Source organism: Heterocephalus glaber, unplaced genomic scaffold, assembly GCF_053883595.1.
Source record: "Heterocephalus glaber isolate CG9 unplaced genomic scaffold, H.glaber_assembly_v1.0 deba00001465, whole genome shotgun sequence".
Taxonomy (NCBI): domain Eukaryota; kingdom Metazoa; phylum Chordata; class Mammalia; order Rodentia; family Bathyergidae; genus Heterocephalus; species Heterocephalus glaber.
This window is the reverse complement of record NW_028258312.1, coordinates 22,290,125-22,315,842: the sequence shown is the minus strand read 5'-3', so window position 1 is coordinate 22,315,842 and position 25,718 is coordinate 22,290,125. Positions and strand designations below refer to the sequence as shown.

Genomic DNA, 25,718 nt, shown 5'->3' with positions numbered 1-25,718 from the left:
TCTCAGTGTTGTCTTCATCTGCATTTCTCAAATGACCAGTGATGTTGAACATTTTTTCATATATTTATTTGCTGCTTTTACTTCTTTTTCTGAGAAATGTCTGTTTATTTCAGATGCCCATTTTTGAATTGGGAGTTTGAATTTGGGGGGTCTGATTTTTTTCAGTTCTTTATATATTCTACATAGTAGTCCTTTGTCTAAGATACAGCTGCTAAAATTTTTTTTCCCACATTGTAGGTTGTCTCTTAGCTCTGTTGGTGGTTTCTCTTTCAGTACAGAAGCTTTTTAATAAGATGAGATCCCAGTTGTTGATTCTTTGTGCTAGTTCCTGTGCTACTGAGGTTTTGTTCATAAAGTCTTTTCCTATGCCAATGTCTTCAAGATTTCTACCTAACTTATTTTCCAGCAAGTTTAGTGTTTCTGTCTTAATATTTAGATCTTTAGTCCACTTGGATCTTAGTTTAGTGCATGGTGATAGATATGGGTCTAGTTTTAATCTTTGGCAGGTTGAAATCCAATTTTTCCAACACCATTTATTGAATAGACTATCTTTCCTCCAGTGAGGGTGGTTGGCTCCTTTGTCAAAGATGAGGTGGCTGAGTATGTCTGGAGTTGTTTTTGCGTCTTCTAATCTATTCCACTGATTGTTGGGGCCGTTTCCTTGCCAGTACTGTGCTGTTTTTAATCACAGTGTTTTGTAGTATAGTTTCAAGTTGGGGATTGTGATACCCCCTGCCATGTCTCTGTTGCCTAGAATTGCTTTTGCTAATCTAGGTCTCTTCCAGTTCCAAATGAATTTTTGGATTGTTTTCTGTAGTTCTTTTTTTTCCCCCCATTAAGTTGATTGGTACATTTTACATATAACAGTTACATTCATCATTGGGAACTTGTACCATCATATGAGTACCTTGGTTCTTATCTTTTTCACCTTTCCCTGCCCTCCCTTCACTCCCTCCACCCTTCCCTATTTGCAAAGACTTTGTTTCCATTTTTTTCCTTTTCTCATATTTTTTCTTTTCCCTTCTTTCCTTTCCCCTACCCCTCCCACTTCCCCTGCTCCTTTAGACCTTTTCTTCCAATTATACAATATCAATTATACATTTAAAAAATTACAATATCAAGATCTAGGAGACATTACCACAGATTTTACAGAATTTAAAAGCATAGAGAAAGCATATTACAAAAATCTGTTTTGAAATAAATTGGACAACTTCTAAGAAGTACCTTGGAAGACAAATTAATGAAACTCACTCTGGAGGAAATATAAAATTTGAATAGCACCTATTAAAGAAAGTATAATCCTAGCTTGAAAACCTACCTGTATGGAAACAACAGGCTCATATACATTTTAACTGATAAATTATATCAAACATTTAAAGCAGAAAAAAGAAGGAACATTTCTCCCCTCATTTGAGGAAATCAACATTGTGCTAATCCTAAAACTGGATAAAGATAATAGAAGAAAAAAGTATGAACATAGATAGAAATTTGTTTAATAAAACAAACTATTAGAAAACTGTTCTGGCAGTATATAGAAAGTGGTTTCGTTATAGGGATGACAGTGTTGGTTCAGCATTGGAAGATCCACCCCTAAAAGTCATCATTTTAACAGAGGAAAGGAAAAAGCCACATGATCCTGTCACTAGTTGGAGAAAAAGTATTGGACTAAATTCTCCAGCTGTTCATGGTCAAAGCTATCAGGAGACTAGAAGTAGAACAGAACCTTCTCAACATATCAAAGACATGTACTCCATATTTCCAGCAAAAATGCCTTATGTGAATGGAGATAATACAAAGCTTTCTCTGTAATGTGGGGAAAAAGGACAGATATGCCTACTCTTCATCTGTCCATTAAACTTTGAAACATAAGCCCAAAACAAAATAGTCCGGCAATAAAATGACACAATTAGGATAAATTGGCAAGGTAGAAGCCAAATCTTTATATGTAGATGAAATGATCATCTACAGAGAAAATACTAAGAAATCTCTAGGAGTCCCTAGAACTTGTATCTGAATTTAGCAGGATTAGAAAACACAAGATATATATAAAAATTCAGGTCTATGTATACTTGCTATAAATGAAGAATTGGATATTGAAATTTAAAAGTTATGTAGGAGTACAAAGGACCTCAAAAAGTAAAAAAAAAAACCCAAAAAACAAAACAGTGTTGGAAGGCATTTAGTACGTCATTTTAAGACTTCCTCTAAAGCTACAGTAATCAAGACAGTGTTGGTGTAAGGAAAGACATATAGATCATTGGCATAAAACAGAGAATCTAGAAATAGAACCACACATATATGGTCCACTGAGTTTGAAATATTATTTAACATTAACATTTTATAGAACATAAACTCAATTCAAGAGCAGAGGAAAAGATAGTTTTCAGCAAATGGCACTAGAACACCTGGTATCTGTATATAAAAAATTAACCTCAACCCTTTATTTCCATACATAAAAATAACTTGAAAAGATCTATGAAACTAAATATGAAAGACTAAAACTATAAAACTTTAAGAAATTATAAGGGAAAATGTTTATGAATTTATGGTAGGCAAGAATTTCCTAGGATATAAAAAGATGGTGTATAAAAGAAAAAAATTGAGAAATGAGAGTCCATCAGAATTTAGAACTTTAAATGACATCATTAAGAAAATGAAAAGTAGTCCTTAAACAGACCATATTTATAGTGCATATAACCTATGACCAGAGTATATAAAGAAGTCTTACAGCTCATTAATAGACAACCCAATTAAAAAGTAGACACAAGAAGATGATAAATAGCCAGTACAGCACAACAAAATGTGTACAACTCTAAAATCAGAAAAATACTAATCAGTACAATAACTAGATCATATTATACACTCATTAGAAAGATGAAGTTAAAAGTTTTATAAGAGCAAATGTCAGCTTAGGTGTGAACCAGTTAGAACTTTCTAATACTGCTAATGTGAATGTAAAATGATAAAACCATTTTGGAAAACAATACAGAAATTTCTTGTATTACTGTTAAGAACCAACAGTCCTGTTCTTAAGTTTTTGCTTGAGAAGAATGAAAACACATGTTCACAATAGATTTGTACATACAAGTTGCCTATCCCCTATCTAAAATTCTTGGGACCAGAGTGTTTCAGATTTTCATTTGAAATGCAAAGAGTATAGCTACTCCTGCTTTTTTTTTGGGGGTTCCTGTCACATGGAGTATTGTTTTTCACCCTTTAACATTCAGTCTATGAGTTTCTTTTTGAATTAAGTGAGTTTCTTGTATGCAGCATATTGTTGGATCTTGGTTCTTGACCCATTCTGCCAGTCTATTTCATTTGATTGGTAAATTGGGACCATTAACATTGATGGTTATAACTCATACATATTGACTTATCATTTTCATGACTTTTTCTGTTCTTTGGATTCTCCCTCTTTGCATTTAATTTGTTGTCGTGTCCGACGGATTCATTCTACTGGGCTTCCTGGGGTTGTGATCCTTGTTGTCTTTTTCTAGGATATTGTCTAAAATATTTTGGAGTGCTGGTTTGGTATTCAAGAAGTTCCTAAGGTGCTCTTTGTTATGAAAGTATCTTACTTCTCCATCAATTTTGAAAGATAGCTTTGCAGGTTACATCAATCTGGGTTGGAGGCTGTTTTCCTTTAGGGCTTGAAACACATCACTCCAAGGTCTTCTTGCCTCAAGTGTTTGCATTGAGAAGTCTGCTGTGATTCTGATGGGCTTTCCTTTGTATGTGATTTGTTTCTTTTCTCTAACTGCTTGTAGAACTTTGTTCTTCTGTTGTGTTTCTGGAATCTTAACAATTATATGCCTATGTGTAGATTTTTTTTGATCAAGGCTAATTGGAGTCCTGTATGCCTCACCTATCTGTATGTCAAGTTCTTTTCCTCTGCTTGGGAAGTTTTCTGCCATTATTTCTGTGAACAGATTTTTTATGTCATCTTCTCTCTCTCCTCTTTCTTCATTGACACCAATCAGTCTTATGTTATTCTTCTTTGCATCATCTAGCAGCTACTGGATTGATTTCTTGTGTTCCCTTACAATTTTAAAGCAATTTTTCTTTTCCTGGTCACTGATTGCAATGTTATCTTCTATATCTGAAATTCTGTCCTCACGTTGGCTCAGTCTGCTGCATAGACTTTCAATGGAGTTTTTAATCTCTTGGAAATCTGTTTGCATCTTCTTTATGGATTCCATTTGTTTCCTATGTTGGGATTCCATCATGTTCCTGTGCTCCTCTCTAGATTTATTAGTCATGTCTTTCAGTATGAGCACAATCTCTGCTGTTATCTGAGAAATTATTTCTGATTTCATTTTTTCCAGATCTTCTTTTTTTGCCAGTTCAGGGAGTCCAGGTGGTTGAGTGAGTATCATAGTGTTCTCTCTTGTTTCCCTTTTGGGTTGCTGTAGGTGATCTGGAAGTCTGTTTTTGAGACTTGTTTATGTGTCTTCTCATTTTGACAGTGTGTTGGTGCTGCTGGTGCCCATGTGGCTCATCTCCTGTGTCCTGGCAGGGGTAGTATGTTGGCCCAGAAGCAACCTCTTGAGTGCTGGGAGTGGCTCATCTCCTGTGTGGTGGCAGGGGTCTGTTTTATCTAGTTCTGTGAAGTATATTGTTGGAATTTAAATTGGCATTGCATTAAACCTAGATATGTAAGTATGGCCATTTTCACTATCTTGGTTCTTCCTATCCAGGAAAAAGGGATGTCTTTCCATTTTCTTATATCCTCCTTGATCTCCTTTTTCAGAGTGCTGCAGTTTTCAATGTAGAGGTCTTTTGCTTTCTTTGTGAGGTTGATTCCTAGATATTTTATTTTTTTGGATACTATTGTAAAAGGGTTTGTTTCCCTAATTTCTCTCTCAGTGAGTCCGCTATTTGTGCATAAGAAGGCTATTGTTTTTTGAGTGTTGACCTTATATCCAGCTACTCTACTGAATCTGTCAATCAAGTCTAGAAGTCTTTTGGCCAAGTTTTTTTTGTCATCTATGTAAAGTATCATATCATTGGCAAATAATGACAGTTTAACTTCTTCCTTTCCTATCTTTATTCCTTTTATTTCTTTCTCTTTTCTAATTGCTGTGCCTAATGTTTCCAGAACTATATTGATCAGGAGTGGTGATAGTGGGCATCTTTGTCTTGTTCCTGATTTTAGCATGAAAGTTTTCAGTTTTTGACCATTTAGTATGATCTTGGCTGTTGCTTTTTCATAGATAGCCTTAATCAGGTTGTGATGAAGACCTTCTATTCCAATTTTCATTAGAGTTTTTATCATGAATGGCTGCTGGATTTTGTCGAATGCCTTTTCTGCATCTATTGAGATGATCATATGGTTTTTGTCCTTGACTCTGTGAATATAGTGTATTTCATTTATTGATTTATGAATGTTGAACCATCCTTGCATCCCTGGGATAAATCTGACTTGGTCAGGGTGTCTGATCTTCTTGATGACCCTCTGTATTCTGTTTGCCAGTATCTTGTTGAGGATTTTTGCATCTGTGTTCATTAGGTAGATTGGCCTGTAGTTCTCTTTTTGGGCTGGGTCTTTCCCTGGTTTGGGAATCAAAGTAACACTTGCTTCCAGGAATGAATTTGGAATCCTTGTTTCCCTTTCAATTTCTTTGATGAGTTTAAAGAGTAATGGCAATAGTTCTTCTTTAAATGTCTTGTAGAATTCAGCAGTGAAGCCATCAGGACCTGGGCTTTTCTTTGTTGGTAAACTTTTTATTACCTTTTCAATTTCACTCATTGCAATTGGGGTGTTTAGAATTTCTATATCTTCTTCATTTAACTTTGGCAATTTGTTTGTGTCTAGGAATCTGTCCATTTCTTCTGTATTTTCCATTTTATTAAGAGTATAGGTTCTCAAAGTAGGTATTGATGATCCTCTGAATTTCTGCTGGATCTGTTGTGGCTTCACCTTTTTCATTCTTAATTGCATAGATTTGAGCCTTTTCTTTCCTCTTTTTGATAAGGTTGGCTAAAGGTTTATCAATTTTATTTGTTCTTTCAAAAAGCCAGATCTTTGATTCACTGATTTTTTGCATAGTTCTCTTAGTCTCCATTGCATTGATTTCTGCTCTGATCCTTATAATTTCCTCTCTTGTATGAGCTTTGGGTTTGTTGTGCTCTCCTTTTTCTAGGAGCTTGAGGTTCTGCATTAGGTTATTTATCTGAGTTCTCTGTTTTCCTAATGTGGGCATTCACTGCTATGAGTTTGCCATGTGGAACTGCTTTCATTGTGTCCTATAGATTCCTGTATGTTGTACTGGCATTATCATTTACTTGTAGAAACTGTATAATTTCCTCTGTGACCCACTGCTTGTTCAGGAGGGTGTTATTCAATTTCCATGTGTTTGTGGGAGTTTTTTCTTTCTTTCTTTCTTTTTTTTTTTTTTGGTACCGGGGATCGAACTCAGGTCCTTGCACTGCGAGGCAGGCACCAGAGCCACTGAGCTAAATCTCCGGCCCCAAGGTTTTCAGTTTCTTATATCTTTGATCTCCAATTTTACTGCACTATGGTCTGATAATATACAGGGAGTAACTTCAGTTCTTTTACATTTACTTAGACATGTCCTATGAGCTAGCATGTGGTCCATTTTGAAGAATGACCCATGTATAGCTGAAAAGAATGTGTATTCTGATTTTGTGGGGTGTAACACTCTGTAAACATCTATTAAGTCCATTTTTTCAATAGCTTGGTTCAGTTCTAGAATTTCATTGTTAATTCCCCCCCCCCCACCCCAAGTTGAAATAATATGAAACATTTATTTTATATTTTGGATAAGAATAGAGCTAAATAACCCAACTTCCTCTGTGGCTGAAAAAAAATCACCCCATTAGCATAGTGTAAGATTTAAATGCAAACTGTACAAGGGTACATATTATGTAAAATATTTTGTAAGATTGCTGTTGCCCTACTAGTACTTCCAGTCCCTATCCAGACCATATTCAAATACTGGTGGTCCCAATAGTTATACTGAAATAAATCATCTTCCAAACAAAACAAAAAAGAAAAAAGTAAAACCTTTAAAAAGACAAATCAAAGTGCTTTAGTAACCATACATCCAATGCAAACTTAATCTACTTAAATGAGATTTGCTTCCCACCACAACTTTATTTCACTCACACTAGATCCATAGATATCCCATACTTAAATATCTTCCTTGCCCAATAATTCCAAGGAAAAGTCTAAAATGATTAGTAAAGAAAAATGTAAGGATTAATAAACCCTTTGAATTTGTTTTAAATTATTTTTAAGATTTAAAAAGTGTTTAAGCTTTGTAATTCCTAGTAGGAAAACATTATTTGAATGAATACCCTTATGGCAAACCATTGTAAAATGCATTGGCTGCATTTGGTGCCCAGGGGCAGGGATTATCTTCAAAGCACCCCAGCTCTCCTGATGAGAAGGTCAGAGGCACACTGGTTTGTATTATTGCAACATCCATTAAGTGATCTAGGTTGTTTTTCTTTTAGAAAGAACTTTGTCAGATGAGCATTATGCTTGACCTCCAAATTTGACTGACAATTGACTGATGAGATTCATAATCTTTAGATTATTCTGATATTTTGACATAGTTGTAGGATTCTGAGATACATTCTGGAAGGGCACCATAACTTCTGGATCTTGTATGGCTGCAAGAACCTCTGAGAATCTCATTGATCCCTGGCACTCCTGCAATGCCAGCTCCCATTCCAGGCATCCCTCTGGAAAATCATCAGGCACCCCCCCAGGAAATCCACCTGGAAAAGAGCCATACTGAGCCCCTGCCTGTTGTCTGGCTTCTTCCTCCCTTTGGGCTCTTTCGTGTTCTTCTCGAGCCTTCTTAACCCTTTCTATTCTTTCTTTGATCTCTCATTCTTCACGTTTTCATTCGTACTTTCTCTGATGTTCAGCAATTTTCTGGGCCCTTGTCTGAATTTCTTTCAGCTTTGCGCTTGCATCTACATCGTAATCCAACTTACAGGCAAGAGCAAGATCATGGGCTGCTCCTTCCCAATGGCCCAGAAGTCTGTGTGCTTTCCCTCACCATTTCTATGGCTGGGCTGAATCAGGATTTATTTCAATGGCTCTGTCACAATGTTGAATGGCAGCATTTGGCTTCTGCAATTTGATGAAGACACTGGCTATCTTGGCGTACAGAATGGCTAGGTGAGGATTCAGCTTAATGGCATCTGTGAACAAGTCAATGGCTTTCTGTAGTTCACCATCATTTAGAGCAACCATGGCAGCCCCTTTCTTTTCATTTGCTTGGATCCATCATCTCCTCAGTTATCTCTACATTTTCATCTCCCATTTCTGGAGGGGTATCAGTGTCTGGTTCAATTACACTGTCATTGTCAATTTTTAGATCACTTTCCTCACTTGATGGCTTGTCTGTCTTTATGTTTTCTTCTGTCTTTTTACTATATGTTTTTTCTTCCTTGATATTTTCTTCTGATTTATCTTTATGAGTAGCAGGTGATACTTTTCCCACCATGCTCTCCACCCACTCCCTCAGGAAGTGTATCTCCTCTGTTTGGAGGACACTTGGCTCTTGCTTACACATTTTCACAAAAGCTCAAAGCTCATTTACTTTGGAGGGATCCATGGTCAGCAGACTATGGTCGGTGGCTGCTCAGGAGGCTGCTGCCAGATCCCAAGTCCAGGCACTGGCTCAGCAAGACTGCGTAGAAGGGGGCAGTTGCCATGAGGCTGAACAGACTAGTGTTGTTAATTTTTTGTCTAGAGGATCTGTCTATTTGTGATAGTGGGGTATTGAGGCCCCCCAGTACAATTGTATTAGTGCTTATTTGGTTTTTCATGTCCATTAATATTTGTTTTGTATAGTTGGGAGAATTTGTATTTGGTGCATATATATTTAGGATTGTCATCTCTTCCTCTTGGATTGTTTGTTCCCTTCACAAGGATGTAGTGACCATCTTTGTCTCTCTTAACTAGTTTTGGTTTGAAATCTACTTTGTCTGCAAATAAGATTGCTACCCCTGCTTTTTTCTGGGTTCCTGTCCCAAGGAGAACTGTTTCCCATCCTTTTACTTTCAGTCTATGAATTTCCTTTTGAGTTAGGTGTGTTTCTTGTATACAGCATATTACTGGATTTTGCTTCTTAATCCATTCTGCCAGTCTATTTCTTTTGATTGGTGAATTGAGGCCATTAACATTGATAGTTATCATTGATAGATATTGACTTATCCTTGTCATGATGTTTTTCTGTTGATGGCTCTTTTATTTCTTATTTTTTTCCCCCTTTCCCTTTAGTGTCTTACCTTGCCTGGTGGCTTCCCTCTGTTGGTTGGGCCTCATGGAGTTGTGACCTTCACTGTCTTTTTCTAGGATATTGCTTAGAATTGTTTGGAGTGCTTGTTTGGTGTTCAGAAAACTTCTCAGGTGTTCTTTGTCATGGAAGTATCTAATTTCCCCATCAACTTTGAAAGATAATTTTGCAGGATACAACAATCTAGGTTGGAAGTTATTTTCTTTTAGGGCTTAAAATACTTCACTCTAGGCTCTCCTTGATTTGAGGGTTTGTGTTGAGACGTCTGCTGTGATTCTGATGGGCCTTCCTTTGTAGGTGATTTGTTTCTTTTCTCTAACTTCTTGTAGGATTTTGTTCTTCTGTTGGGTTTCTGGGATCTTGACTATTACATGTCTAGGGTAGAATTTTTTTGATCTTGGCTGGGTGGAGTTCTGTGTGCCTCACTTATCTGTATGTCTAATTCTCCACCTCTGTCTGGGAAGTTTTCCACTATTCTGTGAACAGTTTTTTTTTAAAATGTCAATTGTACTTTCTCCTGTTTTTTTGTGGATTCCTATCAGTCTTATGTTATTCTTCTTTGTATCATCTAGCAGCTGCTGGGTTGATTTCTCATGGTCCCTTACAGTTTTTAAGAAATCTCTGTTTTCATGGTCCTTAACCACAATCCTGTCTTCTATATCTGATATTCTATCTTCAGATTCCCTTAATCTGCTCAGTATGCTTTCAATGGAGTTTTTAATCTCCTGTATATCTGTTTGAATCTGTTTCATGGATTCCATTTCTTTCTTATGTTGGGTGATCATGGTTTCCATTTCTTTCTCATGCTGGGCATTCATGGCTTCCAGCATATTTCTGAGCTCATCTATCTTTTTTTATCTGTTCCTGTTCTAGAGCTTCTAATCATGTCTTTCACTCTGCTCACCATCTCTGTAGTTATGTGGGAGATTATTTCTGCTTTGAATTTTTCTAGAGCCTCATTCATCTGTTTTGTTACTTCCTGTGCTATCAGTTCAGGGTGTCCAAGTGGTTGATTATTGGACTTTTCCACCTTGTTTCCCCCAGAATTTGCCTTTTGTGGGGTGGAAGTCTGAGTTTTTGGCTTACTTAAATGTATGCTCATTTTTGTTTTTTGTACTGTCCTTGGTTTAGTTCCTGGGTTGATACTTTGAAGTTGCTTATTGTAAATATTTTTGTTGATGTATTTAGAACCCTTATGGAATAATTGCTTCTCAGAGGTGTCTTCCAGATATAGCTGGTCTTTAGGTTTTGAGTCTCTAATGTCTCTGAGGCTATCTCATTTTCATTGTACCAGGTAGGTCAACTGATTAGATCAATCACAACACCTTAGCCCAAGTGATACAATCAGCAACACAATAGCATCAAGTACCTCTTTGAATATGACAATTTGTGGTAGTTATTAGTCTACCTTTAGTTATTAATCACCTTTAACTGTAGTTATTAATCACCTTTAACTGTGTGAATTAGATCAAAATCAAGGACCAACCCAACATATGTTTATAGTGAATAAACTCTTCAATATAGAGACTTTACCCTTTGGAATGGGGAGTGAGAAGGAGTTGGTGAGGGAGGGATAGGTAGGTAGAAGGATAGGGGAAGGTTAACAGTGAGGCCTGAGGACACAGGTGAGAGAAGGAAAGAGAAGAAAAGAAAAATAAAGAAGAAATGTGAATTAGGGCCAGAACAGGAACACAAAGGGAGATGAAGAACAATGTGGGACAGCAAGGGAGTGAAGGAGAGAGAGAGAGAGAGAAAGAAAAGAGAAAAGAAAGAAAAAAGAGAAGAATAAAAGTTTTAAAAGAGCAGAAAAAGAAGAAAAAAATTAAAAATAAGAGCAAAAAAATAGTGGTAATTTTGAAAATAACAAATAAAACATAAAAGTGAAGGGACTCCTTCAGAGTATGTCTCTGCTGTCACAATAGACAATGTGGGCAGCAATGTGCAGTTATAAGTCAATGAGTCTCAGTAAGCCAGTCACAGACCCATGAGATTCAGGCAGATTTCTGGCTGCAAGTCTCAAGTTGAGCTCCCTGTCCTCCTACAGGTTTGAACTGTGCAAGTTTATATTGCAGGTTTCACCTGCCTTTCCCCTGAAGATAGTTCAGGTTCTGTTGGGAGGTGATGATCCCTCCAACTTACCAAGTACGGTGGTCTGGTGTGCCTTTATTGCAGAGATTCTCTTCCCTTTTCCAGTGGACTTCAGTTTTCATCAGGGAGCCTGGAGAGACTCTCTCTCTGTTGTTCACTGCTGCAGCTCAGGACAGTGGCCTTTATGTCTCCCTGTGCCTCTGTAGTGTGGAACCAGGTAGCTGCACAGCCAAGAGGCTGGAGGTGGGTGGGTGGGGCACCCTGCTGTTGCAGGTGTCTGTGCGGATCCGCGGGTGGCTGGTGGGCATCTCTTCTTCAAATTCCAGAGTCCATGGAGTAATTTCCCCCTAGATATAAACAGAATTCTACTGCAGCTACAAAAGTATTGTACCCACAATCTTCTGCATGATTTTCTCCAGTCATCTGATTTCCTATCCTACTTTCCAATAGTTCAAAGCACGTTCATTGCAAGGGTGGCAACGTGCGGGTTGCTCTCTTCAAGAACAACTAGGCCATGAAGTACACATATGATGAGTACAAAAAGGGCTTTCTGGACCAGGCATCTGGGTAAGGAAGGGTGGCCAAGAGGGTTCCATCTACTTGGCAATGATTGTAACATACAGGATATGAGGACTGATATCCATATCTAAAAGTGGAGTACAGAATGGTGTATCTTTAGATACAAAATTATGGAAGAAAGAATACCACTTTTAAAAAGTTATTACTGTAAGTTGTAACTGTGGGCTCTTTCTTTCTGAAGACTTTGAAAATAGGAAAGTCATTCTATTGCCTGTAAGCAAATGGAATCCTGTGGGAATTGTGCCTGCCCAGTAATGCTAGAATGCACAGTATTTTTGAGGCTCACAAATGTAACAAGGGCATGTAATTGTTTACTATCCAAAGCTGTTTGGAGTGGTTTCTGTGTACTAATTTTTGTACCATCTGAATAATTTGGAATTTCTAAAGTTAAAAAAGGTCTTTGAATTTTACCAACATTATTTCATTATTTAAATTTAAAACTCATGGTCTTAGGTAATCAAGAACGTCTGGCCTAAGAGCGTGAACTGGAGTCCATTTGGCCTAACATTAGCTCTGATGTTCACCCCCTTGAAGCACCATATTTATGTTCTGACTTGGTGGAGAAGGTTTCCCTCAGAAGCAAATTGAAGCATCTTAGAACAGAAGGAGATACAGGGCATCTTTCATCATTCAGCAAGTGACAGTTTACTTAGGGTTCTGAATTCACTCGTATTCCACATGACCATGTTGTCAAGAGAGACAGTTTTATGCTAGAGCTTATGGAGAGAGACTTGTTACTGATGGTATTGGTGACACCTTCAGCCTGATTATATGTGGTAAGTCTAATTATGATTTAATACCTCCAAAGTTAGCCACAAGGAAAGAACATGACATATCAGCAAGTTTTTATATCCTTTGAATTATCAAGGGACATCTGAAATACAATTTTTCTTGCTACTTTTCTTTTGTAGAGGAAGTCAATATATCCTAAAGCAATTAAAGCCTATTAGGTTCACTGCCCATTTCTCTGCTGTTTTTAAATTTTAATTTTACTAGAAACAATAGTATTGAATAGTAAAATTGTCATTATATTACATCTACGTTTAAGACAACCATCAATATTAACTTGGTTCTACTGGATTTCCAGTGCTTAGTGACTGCATAATGAAAGGGAAGGGAAATGCTAGAAAAAATAATTAAAAACACATAAAAACATGATATTATAATTTTTAAGGCCCTGGAATGATTCTCTTATGAAATACTTGAAGCTAAGATACCCAATTTGTAAAGAATTCTTAATAGACTCTTCAGGTTATTAAGACTTTGAAGAGACAGCTAATCAGCTGCAGAGTCTGAAGTCCCTGTGTCATTGGCAGGAGCCAGACAGAACAGGCATGCCTCTGCTAACAAGACAGTTTGGTAAACAAATTATCACAGAATTAAGAAAGTGAATAGAGGAATTAAGTTTTAGAGTGTCTCAAGTTTTAGGTACAATAATTGCCCGGAGAATTTATTTGTTTTATTGTTTATTTATTTATTTAGTACCAGGGATCGAATTTGGGTCCTTGTACCTGCAAGGCAGGCAGCAGAACCACTGAGCTAAATTCCCGGGGTGTACCTGGAGAATTTATATAAAATTGGAAATTTAAGCTTAATCTCCTTCCTTCCCCCAGAGTTTCAGATTTTCCAGGTCTAAAGTGGGACCTGCACTCCTGTCTCATTAAAAGTGAGCCTCTTCAAGTCATCATGGGGCAGGGAGTCATAGGACTGCATTAATTTGTATTAAAAGTTAAGTTTCAGCCAGGCCTGATAGCTTACACCTGTAATCCTAGCACTCTGAGAAGCTGAGGCACAAGGATCTCAAGTTCAAGCCCAGTCTGGGCAACTTGGAGACTTAGTGAGAACCTGTATCAAAAAACCCATATATATATGGTTGGAAATGTAGCCCAGTGTGAAAGCCCTGGGTTCAACCCCCAGTACTACACATGCAAGAAGGAGAAGGAGAAGGAGAAGAGGAGGAGGAGGAGGCAGCGGCTTAACAAATTTAATAAATCTGCACTCTTTTCAAGCATCTTGTTGAATTCATGTTATTCTTGAATCTAACCAGAGAAATGAACAGCTCAACATTTCAGGACCAGTGACTGACCTACTTGTGGAGTAATGCAGAAGAGTTTTGTAGTCTCTACCATTTCCTTAAACTGGACAGAGATATTCATTTGCCTGGCCACATAATTATCCATATTTAGAGGTTGTTAACTTTAAATGCCTTTAAGGGAATGATAGATAATTCAACTGACACACAAAGATACATTTAAGAAAATAGAGGGGCAGATGTTTATCATCCTAAGGTATACATGCTCCATTCAAATTTATTTTATAATACTAAACCAAATGGGGATGTAAACTAGTACAACCACCATGAAAATCAATATTCATGGTGGTTGTCCTCCATGGTGGAGACTCCTCAAAAAAATAAAAATAGAAATCCCATTTGACCTAGCTATTCCCCTTCTAGGTATCTTCCTGAAAGAGTTAAAGAGGTCATACAGTGGACCTTTGAGTTACAACCAGCTTGACATAGAAACAACTTGGGTTATGACCAGAATTTTAGTTTTAACTTATGACCAAAGTCTAGAGTTATGACCCAAATGCCAGCCGCTTGTGCAGTTGTAAAGACTTGGGATGCCAGAAAACTGTATGTAAGTATAAGTTAGTGTCAGTCTGAGACCAGGTGTGCCTATTTGTGGATATGATTTCAATCAGTGCTCTAAATAATCATTATGATTACTGCTATCAAAATGGCCCCCCAAAAAGCTAGAAAAGAAGCTAAGGAAGGAAGAGAAGGTAAAGAAAGCAATCACCATTGAAAAGAAGAAGGAAGTTGTGGAGAATATGAGTGGGATTCATATGACCAATTGTTAACATGTACAGCATGTAGAATTCCACCATCATGACAATCTGACAGATAAAAGATTTGTAGAAGGAAGATAGTGTTGCTAAAGGTGTTACTCAAATTAGTAAGATCAACAGTTTTAGATGAGGTAGAAAAGCTATTATTAGTGTGGATAAATGAAAGCAAATGGCAGCTTATAGCTTATCTGTCTATAATTTGTGAAAAACCTAGGGCTATAAATGCAGATCTCATAAAGGATAATCCATCAATGAGTGATAATGGTGAAACATTTCATGTCAGTAAGGGGTGATTTCACAATTTTAAAGTGAGAACTGGAGTTCGTAGTGTAACTAGGCATGGTGAAGCAGCCAGTGCTGATCAAAGGGCTGCTGAAAATTATGTACACCACTTTGAAATGATGACACAAAGAAATGGCTTTTGCTCTCATCAAGTTTTCTACTGGGATGAAAATGGTCTTTTCTGGAAAAAAATACTGAGGAGAACATACATTACCCAGGAAGAGAAGAAAATGCCAGGCTGCAAACCTATGAAAGATAGGCTAACATTGCTTGGTGCCAATGCAAGTGGTGACCTCAAGATAAAGCCTCTCTTGGTTTATCACTCTGAGACCTCTAGAGTGTTCAGAAAACATAAAGTCATTAAGAATAGGGTGGGGGTCATGTGGAGATCTAAAGGAAAAGCCTGGGTAATAAGAGTATTTTTTCTTGGGTGGATCAGGGAGGCTTTCTGTCCCATTGTTAAGAAATATCTAGAGAACAATGGTTTACCACTCAAGGCTCTCCATATCATGGACAATGTTCTGCTCACCTATGAGATTTGGAAGAATTCACATGGCTCTCAATAGAATTCCTCTCACCTAATACAACTCCTCCACTACAGCCTATGGACCAGCAGGTTATAGCTAACTTTAAGAAGCTATACATCAAGGAACTATTCCTGAAGTGCTTTCAAATGGTCTCAGATACAAATTTAACCCTGAAAGAGTTCTGGAAGGAACATTACAATATCCTTTTCTTTGTGGGGTTGAGAAATCCTGGGCCAGTGTCTCTCTAAGGACATTGAGATCTTCCTGAAAGAAAGTGTGGCCTAAAATTATACAGGAGAGAGACTTTGAAGGCTGTGTAGAGGAGCTTGAGCCTTCAATTGATCCTGTGTGCAGAGTCCATAGGCTTGCACATAGACAGTGGTGGTGCTGAGGAACTGGTGGAGGAACACTCAGAGGAACTTCAGCAACTTCAGGCTGAGCAGCAGAGAATGGCAGCTGAGGAGCTTTCTGAAGGGGAGGGGAAGTATCAACAATCAGTGAAGCAAAGTTCTTCTTCTGAAATAAAGGAAATCCCAGAAAAATGGACAGAGCTATAAACATTTGTAAAGAAGACCCACCCAGAGAGAAAAAGCCAATCGTTGCATTCACTTGCTCAATGACAATGTCACATTATACTACAGAACAGTGCTACAGAAAAGACAGAAACAGACAACCTTAGGCCAGTTTTTAGTCAGAAAAGGTTGAGACCTAGTGAGCCATAAGCAGGTCCTACTGGGCTACAGACTCTGCCAAGGAGAGACAGGAAACCAGGGAGCCAGATTCCTGATATTTCTATGGAAGGCAACCCTCCTTCCAAATAATAACTACCTTCCATTTCATCCTTCCTCCCTGTAAGCCAAAGCTGTCAACTTGAGTGATGAGTGCAGTGTGAAATTGTTTCTGGCAAACTAGGCACATTTTATAACTTTTGGATGAATAGAGTATAAAAATTATTGGTGTTTCTGATTAATTACACACATTATATAACACTTTTTATTATGAAAAGGTTAGTTAAGGAGTGCTTTGGGAGGTTTGGCATGCATTATGGGTATTTCCATTATTTCTTATGGGAAAAATAGTCTTGACTTACAGCCAATTTGAGTTACAACCCACCCTTGGGAATGAATTGAGTTTGTAAGTCAAGAGTCCACTGTATTACATGTGTATGCATGTTTTAAGCAGCATAACTGACAATAGCTAAATTTTGGAAGTAGCCCGTGTGTACATGCACAGATAAAAAGACAATGAAAATATGGCATTTACACACAATGGAGTAATATTCTGCCATAAAGAAAGACAAATGAGTCATTTGCGGGAAAATGGATGCGCCTTGAAACCATAATGTTAAGTTTAATAAATCAGACACACAAGCTTAAATTATTACAGTTTTTCTTACATGAGAAACCCAAAGTATAAATAAATTAAAGGGAAAAAATAAAAGATAGATAGTAGGAAACAGAGGTAAAACTTTTGTCTAAAGGAAGAGGACCAAGAGATGGGGGGGGGGGGAGAGAAGAAAGGATAAAAGCATTAATGTGCTGTATTCAGGCATCAACTCCACATGATGAGTGGAATCCTTAAGTACCATAGGCATGTACTGATTAAAAAAGGGGAAAACATCAGCAATTGGACTTGAAAATGTTCTAGTTTTGATTTTCATGGGCTGATGCGGGGTTTTAACTGTATGCTGTTGCTACTGGGCAGGCGTTTCTTCCTTGTAAAGGACAGCCCTGCGGATTGTGTTGTGACTGTCATTGTCCCCACCCCAGCCATGCCCCTCACTAGGACCCAGGTGACATGAAGATGCCCGCCAGGGAAACAGCTTCACCTTGGGCTGTTGGCCTGCTGCTAGGATTAGAGAGCAGTGTTATTTTACAGTAAGATGTGTTCTTCACCTCGACCAAGCTTAAAGTGTTGAGCAGGTAATTTACTTTTCCTTCTGTCATTGATATCTGTGACATTTGGTGACATTTTGGCTCATCTTTCAGTGGAGATCTTACCTCTAAAGTGGACAAAAGTTGTTTGAAAACACTAAAGTATATTACTCTCATAAAATATTAACTAGGCTCATATGTTTCTTATATATATGAAAATGTGCCAACAATTCATTAAGAGTTGATGGGTTTTCCCCTCAATTAGGCACTCAAAAATTTATTGATTAATTTTTTTTCAAAAAGGCTGATGAATGGGAGAATTGTTTAAAGCACCAGAAGTGAACTAAGTCTGTGATCTTTCTGGCACAGGCTGCACCTCATCAATAGAAGTACATGTTTATGGTACGATATAAATAATAAATAACAGCGCGTGGCTAACCGAGCAGGAGAAGAGAGGAGGAGGTGAAGTGTTCTCCAGCTTGCTGTGCATTATCTTCAGCACACTGGGTGCATTGTGGTTTTTGTAGACCAGGTTTCCACAGTGTTGCTTGCTAATGGATCCTAATTAAAGGGTGAGAAATCTCTCTGTCACTTGCTGTGGTCAGAGAAGGAAGAGATATTTGTTAAATGGTCAGGAACACATCCAGTAGTCCACCAACGGCCTAATGCAGGATTTATCGGAAGGAGCTGAGTCTTCCCCACTGGGCTGAACTTGGTTTTAAGCATGTATTGAAATTATAGCAAAAAGCGGGGGGAGGGGGGAGAAAGTATTGTAGGGAAGAGAAGAGGGCAAGAATATTCTGTTCAGCAGAGATCTGGATTTCAATAGTATTTCCTAGCTAGTTTTCTCAAAACTATGGCAGCTTTTCTTTATAGGATTCGTGTGTGAATGTGTGTTGACTTCAGAATGCTCAGCCTCTGCTGGCCCTTTCCCCCTTTCTCCTTTCTTTCCCTTTCCCTTCAATTTCCTTTCCTTCTTCCTTCCAAAAGCTATGTCTCAAGTTAGATAATGATGCATTGATGTATTTGCATGCAAGTAACAAAGATAATAATGGAACTAGAAAGATTTTTCATGAGTCTCTGTATTTTTTAGCAGTACTAAAATAAGTGCATGGCTGTGTGGCTCATTGTGTAGTAATAACACCATGTCCTCAGTTGTCAGAAAGAGCTCGCAAGATCCACAGTGTGTGAGCCTCATTTTCCTCTGCTCTGTTACTTGGTGGTACCCTCAATTTCTGTTTTGAGAGCCTCTCACGGAAATGATAGCGATTTGTGCAGCTTGATGGGTGATAATTAATATCCAAATGGGTAGGGGAGTTGGAGGGGAAGGGGAAAGGTAAGAAGGAAAAGGAAAAATTATGAGAAAAGGAAAAAATGGAAATAAAGTGTTTGTAAATAGAGAAGGGTGGAGCGGGTGGAGGGGGTGAAGGGAAGACAGGGAATGGGGAAAAAATAAGAACTAAGATACATCATGTACAAGTACAAGTACCCAATGATAAATGTAAATGTATTTATATCTAAAATGTACCAAAAAAAGAATTTAAGCAAAAAAAAAAAGTAATTTTGTGGACTGAGTGTCAAAAGAAGTTGTAGAGGAGAAACTGAAGACATTATTTTTGTTTTTTTGTGGTATGACTCTTTTAATTCTTTTGCGAAAATACTCAGCAGCAGACCCATTCTTTTTTTTCCCCCATTAACTTTTTTGGTACATTTTAGGTATACAATACAGTTACATTCATCATTGGGATCTTGTACCATTACATGAGTCTCTTGGTTCTTATCTTTTCCCCCTTCCCTTGCCCTCCCTTCACCCCCTCCACCCTTCCCTATTTGCAAAGACCTTGTTTCCACTTTTTTCCTTTTCTCATATTTTTTTCCTTTTCCTTTTTTCCCTTCCCCTACCCCTCCCAATTCCCCTGCTCCTTTAGACCTTTTCTTCCTGTTACACAATATCAGTTATACATTTTAAAAATTACAATATTAAGATCTAGGAGACATTACCACAGATTTTACAGAATTTAAAAGGATATAGAAAGCATATTACAAAAATCTGTTTTGAAATAAATTGGACAACTTCTAAGAAGTAACTTAGAAGACAAATTAATGAAACTCACTCTGGAGGAAATATAAAATTTGAATAGCACCTATTAAAGAAAGTGTATTCCTAGCTTGAAAACCTACCTATATGACAACAGCAGGCTCATAAACATTTTAACTGATAAATTATATCAAACAACTAAAGCAGAAAAAAGAAGGAACACTTCTCTCCTCATTTTAGGAACTCAACATTGTGCTAATCCTAAAATTGGATAAAGATAATAGAAGAAAAAAGTATGAACATAGATAGAGATTTATTTAACAAAACAAACTATTAGAAGTCAGATCTGGTAGGATGTAGAAAGTGGTTTTGTTATAGGGATGGCAGTGTTGGTTCAGCATTGGAAGATCCACCCCTAAAAGTCATCATTTTAACAGAGGAAAGGAAAAAGCCATATGATCCTGTCACTAGTTGGAGAAAAAGTATTGGACCAAATTCTACAGCTGTTCATGGTAAAAGCTGTCAGGAGACTAGAAGTAGAACAGAAACTTCTCGACAAATTAAAGACATGTATTCCATACTTCCAGCGAGAATGCCTTTTATGAATGGAGAAGATACAATGCTTTCTCCTTAAAGTGGGGAACAAGGGCAGATATGCTTTCTCTTTATCTGTCCATTAAACTTTGAAACCTAGTCCCCACCAAAATAGTCTGGCAATAAAATGACACAACTAGGATAGGATTGGCATGGCAGAAGCAAAATCTTTATATGTAGATGAAATGATCTACAGAGAAAATACTAAGAAATCTCTAGGAGCCCTTAGAATTTGTATTTGAATTTAGCAGGATTAGAAAACACAAGGTGTATATAAAAATTCAGGTCTGTGCATACTTGCTATAAATGAAGAATTGGATATTGAAATTTAAAAGTTATGTAGGAGTACAAAAGACCTAGAAAAGTTAAAACAAAAAAAAAAAACACCAGTGTTGGAAGACGTTTAGTACCTAATTTTAAGACTTCTTCTAAAGCTACAGTAATCAAGGCAGTGTTGGTGTAAGGAAAGACATATAAATCATCTGAATAAAACAGAGAATCTAGAAATAGAACCACACATATATGGTCCACTGAGATTTGAAAGATTATTTAACATTAGCATTTTATAGAATATAAACTTGATTCAAGAGCCAAGGAAAAGATAGTTTTCAGCAAACGGCACTAGAACACCTGGTATCTGTATATAAAAAATTAACCTCAACCTTTTTTTTCCATACATGAAAATAACTTGAAGGGATCTATGAACCTAAATAAGAAAGTCTAAAAATATAAAACTTTAAGAAGGAATTATAAGGGAAAATATTTACGAATTCAGGGTAGGCAAGAACTACCTAGGATACAAAAAACATGATGTATAAAAGAAAAAAATTGATAAATGAGATTCCATCAAAATTTAGAACTTTAAATGACATCATTAAAATGAAAAGCAGTCCTTAAACAGATCATATTTACAATGCATATAACCTATGACCAGAATATATAAAGAATTCTTAGAGCTCATTAATAGACAACCCAATTAAAATGTAGACATAAGATGATAAATAGCCAGTATAGCACAAGGAATGGTGTGCAACTCTAGAATCAGAAAAATACTAATCAGTACAATAATAAGATTGAATTATACACTCATTAGGGAGATGAAGTCAAAAGTTTTAAAAGCCTTGTCATGACTTTCTTTTTGTTGGATTCTCCCCCTTTGTGTTTAATTTGTCACACCCAATGGATTCATTTTGCTGGGTTTCCTGGGATTGTGATCCTCATTATCTTTTCCTAGGGTATTGTCTAAAATTATTTGGAGTGCTGGTCTGGTATTCATGAAGTTCCTGAGGTGCTCTTTATCATGAAAGTATCTTATTTCTCCCTCAATTTTGAAAGATAGTTTTGCAGGGTACATCAATCTGGGTTGGAGGCTGCTTTCCTTTAGGGCTTGCAATACATCACTCCAAGCTCTTCTTGCCTTGAGGGTTTGCATTGAGAAGTCTGCTGTGATTCTGCTGGGTTTTCCTTTGTATGTGATTTGTTTCTTTTCTCTCACTGCTTGTAGAATTTTGTTCTGTTGGATTTCTGGAATCCTAACTATTATATGCCTATGTGTAGATTTTTTTTGATTAAGGCTAGCTGGAGTCCTATATGCCTCACTTATCTGTATGTCAAGTTCTTTTCCCCTTCTTGGGAAGTTTTCTGCCATCACTTCTGTGAACAGTTTTTTTAATGTCATCTGCACTCTTTGCTCTTTCTTCATTGACTCCAATCAGTCTTATGTTATTCTTCTTTGCATCGTCTAGCAGCTGCTGGATTGATTTCTCATGGTCCTTTACAATTTTAAAGCAATTTTTATTTTCCTCCTCATTAATTGCAATCTTATCTTCTGTATGTGAAATTCTATCCTCACATTGGTTCATTCTGCTGCACAGACTTTCGATGGAGTTTTTAATCTCTTGGAAATCTGTTTGTATCTGTTTTATGGATTCCATTTGTTTCCTATGTTGGGATTCCATCAAGTTCCTCAGATCCTCTATTTTTTTTAATCTGTGTCCTCTCTAGATTTATTAATCATGTCTTGCACCATGAGCAAAATCTTTGCTGTTATCTGAGTAATTATTTCTGATTTCATTTTTCCCAGATCCTCTTTTGTTGCCAGTTCAGAGAGTCCAGGCGGTTGAGTATCAGAGTGTTCCATCTCGTTTCCCTTTGGGGTTGCTGTAGGTGATCCAGAAGTCTGTTTTTGAGGCTTGTTTATGTGTCTTCTCATTTCCACGGTGGGGGGGTGCTTCTGGTGCCCATGCGGCCCACCTTCTCTGTCCTGGGAGCTTGGGATGGTGGTGGCGGAGCTTCCTTCCAGCTGCTGGGATCAGCTCAGCTTCTCTGTCCTAGGAGCCTGGGATGGAGGTTGGAGCTTCCTTCTGGGTGCTGTGACCGGCTGAGCCTCACTGCCCTAGGAGCCTGGGATGACAGCAGGGGAGCTTCCTTCAAGGTGCTGGGACCGGCTGAGGTTCACTGCCCTAGGAGCCTGGGATGGAGGCAGGGAGCTTCCTTCTGGGTTCTGGGACCGGCTCACCCTCTCTGCCCTAGGAGCCTGGGATGAAGGCAGGGGAACTTCTTTCCAGGTGCTGAGACTGACTGAGCTTCACTGCCCTGAAAACATTATTTTTCCACCAGAAATCCAAATACTCTGCAGGACAAAATTTCTATTAGTTGCATTTTTACATAGGATTCACCAGATAGCATAGAATTCTATTTTCATTAACGGTTTTGGTAGTTTGGAACATGCTTATTTTTGGTTCCTTTGATTCCAGTTAAGCCTTTTCAGGCTTATGATGTGCTTTTGTCCATGTTAGAGAATCTAGGATTAATGTCAAATTGCCAGAATAAAAGGGCGTGAAATTCTGGTAAATTCTAAATCTGAAATTTTATATAAAGCAAGTGATGGAAAATATGTATAGATATGTATATTTAGCATACATATGTTATACTGTACAAAGAGAAGACAAGTTACTGTATTATGGTTATTTTAATAAACTTATTAGTAAGTCAGGGGTGTTGAAAGATTTAATGTTACAGAGAAAGTACATAATAAAGGGAGAAGGGCCTAGGAAATTGCCAACTTATGAACATCAGTTCATGTCACAAAACCTTTGTCTTTTATTAGGAACAACTTTCTGAAAATAAAAGATAATTTTATAGAGTTCTACATCACAATATTTTGAAATATTCTGGATGCTAAGTTTATTCCATTTTATACAGTCACCATATTTGACATGAAAATCTTTATTTTTCTTCTATAAATGCAAACATCTTTTTTTGTTCAGGTTTGATACATGGGCTTGTTTGCTTGTTTGACATGATACCATGCCTGCCGTTTCTCTGTTCATCCACAGGCAGTGCTAAAATTGATGAACTTACCATTATAGGGCATTGTCATTTAAAGATCATTAGGTTCACAGTCAGTAAAGTTCATTATCAACTTTTTTGGGAATCGATACATCAAACATTTTCTTAGGTCTCATTTTCTTAGTTGATTTGATTTGGTATCCACCTTTGCATTTGAAACATTATGACTCAGTCTGGTCAGGTAAGGGCGTGAGCACGATGGAAATTGAACTTTTTTTTCCCTAGAGGCATAATTGGTTTTGGTGGAAGACAAAAGTAATCCTCTTTTATAAATGTATCTAATAACTGGAAAAACAAATATCTCTTTGAGACCTAAGAAAAATACTGATTACATTATTAAGAAAAATCTCTTTTTCTCCACCTGGAACAACATGTATGGAATACTTGGCATCCAGAATCTCCTCCGTCTTTCTAAACTGAACCTTAGATGCAATATTCCTTTGATCCCTTTTATATCTAATATCTAAACTTAACATTGCCTTCAAATGACATTCCCAGTACTGCTTTTAACAGAGACCAGTATTTCCTGTCTTCTATAGGTCACACATCTGCTAAGCAATTGCTCAATTTTCTCCAAGAATCTCTGGATTAATAGTATTGTTTTATTCTTAAGCTGCACTTAAAAAATACCTAGAAAGAGATTTAATATCATTCCCAAGATTCAATTTGGTATAGGCTAGAGTTGCGGTGAGACTTTCTTGGGTAAGAATGCCAGGTTGCTCCCTAACATGTTTCTCGGCATCTGTGTCCATAGTTCTCCCACTGTATAAATGACAGGGGCACCTGTCTGTCATCAATGTGTTCCAGCAGCAACCTCTGGAGGTTCCCATCATCTCTAGGAGGAGGTGGCATCCCAGGGCAACCCACACCCACAACCCCAGTGCTCAGCTAAGTTCTTTGGGATCAGTCTGATTTTTTTATGGCTTTATTTTATGTGTCATCAGTGAGGGTCCAGGTCACCCTTTTGTCTGGGGCTGATTTAATTCCACTTCTAGAAGATAACCTTCCTGACAATTCTACCCACTGCACTGTCATTTCCATCTTGATAGGTGGGAACCTGAAACTCTACTCACAGCTTGGTTCCGTCTGCCCGCTGGGTAAGGACCACAGCTGTATTCCATTGGGTCAGGAGTGGAAGTCCGGCAGGAGTTCATTCTATTTGATAGGTGTAGAGCTATTCAGATGTAGTGTACATGAGCTTTCTTTCAAAGAATTTCTGCATTTCATCTAAGGTGTCACATTTATCTGTGATGTTTTCCATGATACCTCATTTCCGTACTTTTTAATATCACTAGGCTCTATAACCCTCTTCTCAATTCCAGCATTGACGAGGTAGGGTCCAGATCATTTCTTCGATCCCCTCCCTACCCTACCCCAGCCTATCACAGGCTCTGTGCACCAGGATCTCTGAGTGAAGCGAGCCTCTCCAGTCTTCTGTTCTCCCTTAATATCCCCATGAGTGCCTGATGCTGAGAGCTGCAGTCTTTTTGCTCAGTGTGCTAGGGCCTCTAAACTCTCATGCCATCCTGGGGTGGCTTCCTTCTCCTCCTTTTCCACAAGAGATGTGAGCAGCTAAGGAATGGCCATCAGTCCCTGCATTGTAGCCCGCTGGGCTTCTTCGCATTTGCAGCACATTTATGGACATGCACGCCTCCCTGACCTAGTACGGATGTGACATAGTATTAGGATGAATGCAAATAAAGTTCACTTTCAAGACTTTACCTTTGGAAAAGCCTGTACTGGAGATGTCTGGTAGCACAGCAGATGCTATCAGAGAGAACAAGGAAGAGCAGGGCCCATGGGACCGGCTCCTGCCAGCCTCGACAGCCTGCATGGTCTGTTCCCACCCCCTGGCTTCTGTTACCCAGAGGCTCATGAGCTCTCTACTCTTCTATACCCTACACCTAAATTCCACTTTAGTCATTTCATTCTCTGCCTTAGTTAGCTAGCGTTGAGTTCTCCTACCTGTAATTAAGTACCTTGATGATAAACTGAGTGTTATCAAGATAGGCTTAGAAATATATGAATAGTAATTAGTAACACTGAATATATTTGTTATCTATGCAATGCAAGTACATTTTGTCCTTCATTTCCTCATATTTTTCTAAAAATAAAAATGATTTGAGTTTCTTCTTTTCTCACCTTGCAGCTTAGAACTAAGGATGATAGTAGCAGTCATTTAAGGTATCTGTATGTTTGCACTCTGGTGCCTCAGATTTAGAAGACTGAAGAATGCCTGAGTCACCATCCATGGAAT

At 37.8% G+C, this 25,718-nt stretch overlaps 1 long non-coding RNA gene and 1 pseudogene across 1 annotated transcript in view; one reads left to right on the top strand and one right to left on the bottom strand.

The window, feature by feature from the left end:
- LOC147826605 (uncharacterized) overlaps positions 1-25,718 on the top strand; it is a 249,695-nt gene that overhangs the window by 78,171 nt on the left and 145,806 nt on the right. The window lies entirely within an intron of this gene.
- Positions 7,332-8,594, bottom strand: LOC101723073 (hsc70-interacting protein pseudogene; annotated as a pseudogene).